At 37.8% G+C, this 6798-nt stretch overlaps 1 pseudogene; it reads left to right on the top strand.

Annotated features, from left to right (window-relative positions):
* Nucleotides 1-1455: 1455 nt before the first annotated feature.
* The window catches only part of LOC107678342 (1-phosphatidylinositol 4,5-bisphosphate phosphodiesterase beta-1-like), an 84499-nt pseudogene continuing 79156 nt past the window's right edge, over nt 1456-6798 (top strand).

The following is a 6798-nucleotide window of genomic DNA, read 5'->3' as shown; positions in this document are numbered from 1 at the left end:
CATGCACTCCCCTCAGCATGGTGGCGTGGGTATACCGTTCCCCATAGCGACCCCTAGAGGACGCAGTTCGAAGTTCCCTTGAAAGGGAACGTCTCTGGTTACTTATGTAACCATGGTTCCCTGAGTAGAGAACGAGACACTGCACCCTTTAGGCTTCCTGCCATGCTTCAAACGCAAGCTTCAGACGAAGAAGTGAATGACATGTTCTCCCGGCGCCTATTTATACTATAATCGCACCGGTAGTGATGTCATGGGCTGTCGCCGGCCAACGTGTTGTTGGTGTTTTTTCAATGTATGCTTCAGACACGGGTCACGACGAGGCGTTCCCCATAGCGACCCCTAGAGGACGCAGTGTCTCGTTCCCTACTCAGGGAACCATGGTTACATAAGTAACCTGAGACGTTCTGTTTCCACACTTCATTAAGTAGCACAACCATTTTAAACATAGATAATAAGAAGAAATGTTTCTTGAGCAGCTAATCAATTTAGCATATGAAAGTTACATTTTAAAATATATTAAAACAGGAAACCGTTATTTTAAATTGTAATATTTCACAATATTCGTGTTTTTAGTGTAGTTTTCATCACATAAATGCAGTATTGGTGAGAAGACACGTCTTTCAAAAACAAAACATTTACTGAACCCAAACTTTGGAACAGTAGGAAATACCTCCCGTAAGTGAATAAGTGAACCACAAGATGGCATTAGAGCATTGAACATTGAGGTGAGTGTTGCAACTCAAATATAAATATTTGCACTTCCAACAAAAAAAGCTTTTAAATGACAGCCCATGTCATTTGTCATTTGCAGAATGTTAAGTTTTGTACTCTAAGATAACAATAATAACCACAAAGCGTCTGAGTTAAATTGAAGACCAATTAAAATGTTGGTATTAGAGTTATGGTTATTGTTATATTTCTTAATTTGTACTTTTAATTTAGTAAAAAAAAAATGCCTGCTGCCTTTTCAGTGCAGTCTTGGTAAGTTATAATATTTCCACTGCCACTTGTTTTTGCAGAATAGCTTCCCATTTTATGTAAATGTAGTAGTGACACTTAATAGTATGATTCCATTATAATTAATTAATAATTCACTATTATTCTGTGAACCACAGAGAGAAGTATTGATGTGATTTTTTTTAATTGTTGATATAGCTACTATATTTTTTGGGCTTGATGCCGTTTATAATTACCCAGTTAATTAACATATTTATCTGTAAGGGAGATGCATTAATAACATTGTAGGCTAAATACTAAATTCTGTAAATGATTGAAAATAAAGACGACTTAAAACGGCCTGCTTAAAACTCTTTCTAATCGCGTCGTACTATAGAACAAAAGCTCAGATCATCTGTAAGTCACTATTAATTTAATCTTTTATGTTTTCTCTCTGTAGGTGTGCGTGCATGTTGGCCAGCGAGAGCGCGCATCTGATCTCGGGGGCGAGCAGCGAGTTCTTTCACAGAGAAGCAGCAGTGAATGTGTAAGATCTTTATCAGATCTGCAGAAGCAGAAGCAGACGCATGGCGGGAGCGCAGCCGGGGGTTCACGCGCTCCAGCTCAAACGCGTGTCGGTGACCGAGAGCCTGAGGACCGGCGACAAATTCATTAAATGGGACGATGTAAGTAACATGCATGCCGAATTCAGTCCTTTCCCCTTTTCAGAGTGTTCTTGTAAAGCGGTACGAGCGCGAGCAGCCGGTGTAACTGTCAGATTCTGTCAAAAAGTCCAGTTACACAGATGCTTGTTTTCTCTCGGAGTGCTTTGTATGTGTCTTAAATTAGAATGTTTTTGTGGATTCAGTTATCCAAACTAAAATGTCATCATCCAATTCATTTTTTTATTTTTTGGAAAACATATTAGATTACCCCAAAATAAAGCATCTGTTATCATTTACTTCCCTCATGTCGTTCAAACCCGTATGACTTTTCTTTCTTCTGTTAAGCACAAGATAAGAAGATTGCTGGGAACCCAATAAATCCCAGTGTATTCCAGCGTTTCTCAAAAGTATCTTAAGCTTAAACAGATCGCGGAAACGCATCCTTGTTTTGGATCGACATGATGCTGAGTAAATAATGACAACGTTTACATTATTGGGTAATCGTCTCTTTAAATGCAGATATGCAGAGTAGGATATATATATATATATACATATTTTAATATATGTATTTCAAACAAATATGAAACCCTGTTCAGCATGTTGACAGGTCATATTTGCATAGCTGTTTCCATTTCTTTAATAGATTGTTAGTGATGTTTGAAATTGAAATTGTTATTGTTATTCTTTTTAGTCAAATGACCTTTATTAATAATTTTAATAATAACAAATGGCAGCATATGCACCTGGCAGGTGATCCTGGAAATGTGATGATTTTTTTTTCAACGTAACATTTCCTTGTTCCCATATTTCCTCATATTATCCCCTTTCATGGACTCTTCTGCCTTAAAAGGTCAAAGCTGTATGCGAAAGTCATCAAGTCCAAGTGGTTTGATTAGGGTTAGGAAAAAAAAAATGCTGACACAGAGCTTCATGGAGGGACAAACATAACTAAACAACAGTGATAACTACATTACCTGGAGATCACAAATTCACAGTGCGTGCAATGTGAGTTTGACAGAAATTATGGATTGGGTCATTCTTCTTTTTTCAAATTGATTGCACATAAGTAAGCCTCAGTTAAACTGTTGTGTTTGGCATAGAGATGACTGTATCATGTCGGCTTCTGATGAGACTTTGTATAGGATACAAGTGGGCTTTTTACCAGTCAAGTGTTATCAGGTTTATCCGAACATCTCTAGCTATGTGCTGCTGTGCTTCAGGAGTGTTCTTCAATATCCACTGTGTTTTGCCCAGCCCATGAACTACTGAAATGAATGAATGAATGAATGTTTCTGAAAAGCACCTGCATGTACTGAACCAGCAGGCGGATCAGGGAATTGTTTATGATCATTATTGCTGATGGTAATGCCTCATCTCTGTGATGCTGGAGCTCTGATCTTACTCTGTCATAAACTGCCCCAGTTAAATCTTTGTCAAGAAAAGGGGTGTGGCATGATGGTTGCCTAGTTGATTTTTCATCCAATAACCATATAGTTAGTGAGGTCAACAAATAGTAGGGTTTTTAAACTTTTGGGGGTCAAGGACATATCATGAGCCTCTTCCTAATATAAAGGCATCATGTAATTGCAGAGGTTAGCGCTGTAATCGTATTGGAGTCAGATGAACTAAAAACCAGCTTAATTATACTGTGCTTCTTTCAAATAACTGAGGAATTGACTAGTCATTTAAACAATCCGCCAACTACTCGATTTTAAAAATCAGTTGGTTTGTACATTTTTTTTAGTCAAGAGAAACCAAAACAATGTATTTTTAGCCATTCTCATGTTATAGCCTCCTCAAGATGAATTGCTTTGTTATATTTCTCATTTGAAAGTCAGTTTGGATAAAAGCGTCTGCTAAATCAACAAATCTAAATATCATGTTTGAGAGTGTTCAAGTGGGTACAGAATAGAAGCTAATATTAGTGACCAGAGACATTAAATTCCCATGTTTTTCATGTAGATTTTTAGTTTTGTTTTTTTATCTTATTTTTATAAACAAAAAGAAATTACACATCATAAATGCTCCAAAACAGCTCTCCGAGCTGATAAATTATGCAGTCTTGAAGCTGTGGATCGCTTTCGCTGACCTCCTCCAGGGATGGCCATGTGTATGAGGAGCAGGGATGCATGAGATGCTCCTGTTTGTCCCAGTTTGTGGTTGGTTTGGGTGTGATTCCAGGCTGATTTCCTGAGTTCACATGTTTTTGTCCTGTGCACTCTTTCCTCTTTTGTCCCTTTTATTCTTTCAACTTTCTTCATCCTGTTTCACTTTTAGCTTTTAAAGTCTTTGTGTTCTCACTGGTCAAACTGAAAAGCAAAGTGGTTTGCCGGAAGAGGCTTTTGAAAACCAAATAATTTCAAAAACAAATTATGAAAAGTTTTTCAGCAGAATCATTTGATCCTTTCACTTAATGTTATGCTTGTTGCTCGTTTGTATTCATTACAACCTACAGGGAACAAGCTGCCAAATAATACAAAGTAAGGCTTTTTTCAGTATTGGTCACTTATTCAGTACACCTCATCTCACTTGCCATGCCAGTCTATCAGAAACCAACTTCTTCTAGAGAATTAGTGATCATCAAAATGTCACATTTCACCGTAGTAGGGCTGGTCGGTATGTGCGACAGATGCTTTGCTATGCTGATTATACCATGGTGGATATATTGGCCAGGACATATTGACATGTGAGAGTCATTCAAACTAATGGAAACATTGCTCAGAACAGTTCGGCCTGATGGCGTTTGGTTTTTACAGTCACTTTTACAACTTTACTCATGTCTTAATTTCGAGTTGATGTGATGTGCATCGCTGGTGTGTGTTTATCAGATTCATGTGTGTCTCATCCAATCAGAAGCAGAGGCTGGACTCTGTTTTCTAATAATAGTTTGGCTGATGTGAGTCTTTAGTTTTGTAATGTTTCTCAAGCGTTAATGTTTCTCAATGCTTGTATTTGATATGAATCTTCTGATCTTTTGCTGTGAGTCCATCAAGATTAAAATAAAAAAAGAAAAGAATCAAATAAGATTACTCATGTTTTCAGTTCTGAAGTATTTAATTCACTAAATTATCAAAAAAGTGCATCAGCATATTTAATATAGAAATCATTTTTATTGAATTGCAAATAAAATAACCTTTGTATACAATATACAATTTAATCTGCCCAATATGAACAGCTGAAATTGTGTGTGTCTCTGTCTCTCTCTCATTGTGTTGTGGGGGAATACTAAAGAAAACATCACCAGCTTACTTGTTGCATGTAAAACTCCTTTCTGGTCGTTATTAAACTGCCTCGTCTCCTCCATGCTTTCAGCAAAATATGTCTTACTGTCTGCATGCGTGTTGCCATCATGCAGAAAATGGCAGAATGTCTCTGGAGCTTTGCTTTTTCAATGTCTTTGCAGTAACAAAAATCCCTCAGACTACCCAAAGCTATTTTCTCCAGCCAAGAGATTGATTTTACCCATTTGCAGCACTCAATCAGACGCCTCCGCTGGGGGTGGGCATTTTTCAAAAAATATTGTATTTGAATATTTGGGCTCATAAAAAAAACCATATATTTTAATATCTGTTTATTTAAATGATGTTTAAGGAGAGAGACATTATTTTGTAATATTTTTTATAATAAGTTTTAATGTTTAAAGGGTTAGTTCACCCAAAAATAAATATTAGCCCATGTTTTACTCACCCTCAAGGCATCCTAGGTGTATATGACTTTCTTCTTTCAGACGAATCAAATCGGAGTTATATTAAAAATTATCCTGATTCTTCCAGTCTTTATAATGGCAGTAGGTAGGTGTTTTTGTTCAACAGTCCAAAAGTAGTCAAATAAAGCGCATCCATTCATAATAAAACATGCCTCACATGGCTCTGGGGGGTGAATAAAGGCCTCCTGTATCAAATCCATGCATTTATGTAAGAAAAATATCCATATTTAAACACTTTTCTCTCACTTCCGCTAACTGTCATATGTGTAAACGGAGAGAAAAGTGTTTATAACGTTTTAAATATGGATATTTTTGAATGCCTTTGTTCTTTATTATAGATCTAAAGAACAAAGGCATTCAAGCTCAAGCAGAGCAAACGGAAAAAATAAAGCAGACTATGCCAATTACAGTACAAAACGGACATACACTCGAGTTGGCCTTTGTTTATCATGTTTATATTGTTTCTTATATCCTAGGTAGTTCACCCAAAAATGAAGATTCTATCATTAATTACTCATCATTTTGTTTTCTTTGTGCACAAAAAGTATTCTCGTGGCTTCATAACATTACGGTTGAATCACTGATGCCACATGGACTGTTTTGTCTATGTTCTTACGTTTCTGGGCCTTGATAGTGGTAGTACCCTTGCTGTCTATGCAGGGTCAGAGAGCTCTCGGATTTCATCAGAAATATAAAATTTGTGTTCTGAAGATGAACTAAAGTCTTGCAGGTTTGGAACGACATAAGAGTGAGGAATTAATGACAGAATGTTCATTTTTGGGTGAACTGTCCCTTTAAAGTGCTGTGATGACACTGATGTGATTGTTGTTCTCTTGTGTTTTTGTAGGACTGCACCACAGTTACGCCGGTGACGTTGCGTGTGGATCCGCGGGGCTACTTCTTGTACTGGACTGATCAGAATAAGGTAATTAATCTCATTTGTTCAAGTGCAGGGAAATCTCTCTCTTTCTCTGAATCCTCAGTGACGGTTCTGAAGCAAACTCTGTCCAGAATTATAGACGGGGGCAAATCTACTTCCTATTAATAATAGAGAGTGTCTCTTACACAATAGTTTGCTTTTAATTACTGCACATCAGTTTTTTCTCAAAATTTGATGGCCTTTTTAGTGGTTTACAGTAAAAAATATGATTGCAGATTATTTCTGACTATAGCATTAGAATCAGAATTAGGATAGAATTAGACATGCTTTGTAAGTTGGCTAGGAAGGAGAACGCCTCAGGTTACGTATGTAACCCTAGTTCCTCGAGGGAACGAGACGCTGCGTCGAAAACGCTAGGGGAACGCCCTTCAGCGTGACGGGCTCTGAACCTCGTGTGTAATCAGACCAATAGATGGGCGAGACGTCACGGCGGGTGACGTAATGACCAGGAGGCTATAAAAGCACGTGCGGTGAGACCAGCGTCAGCTCCTAGGAATGAAGCAAGCGCTGGCAGGGACGCCGGAAGTATGGCACCGAGACGCAGCGTCTCG

Source organism: Sinocyclocheilus anshuiensis, unplaced genomic scaffold (genome assembly GCF_001515605.1).
Source record: "Sinocyclocheilus anshuiensis isolate Anshui unplaced genomic scaffold, SAMN03320099.WGS_v1.1 scaffold1788, whole genome shotgun sequence".
In the NCBI taxonomy this organism is placed as follows: Eukaryota; Metazoa; Chordata; class Actinopteri; order Cypriniformes; family Cyprinidae; genus Sinocyclocheilus; species Sinocyclocheilus anshuiensis.
Note: the sequence above shows the minus strand (reverse complement) of the source record. Positions and strands in the feature narration are given on the sequence as shown.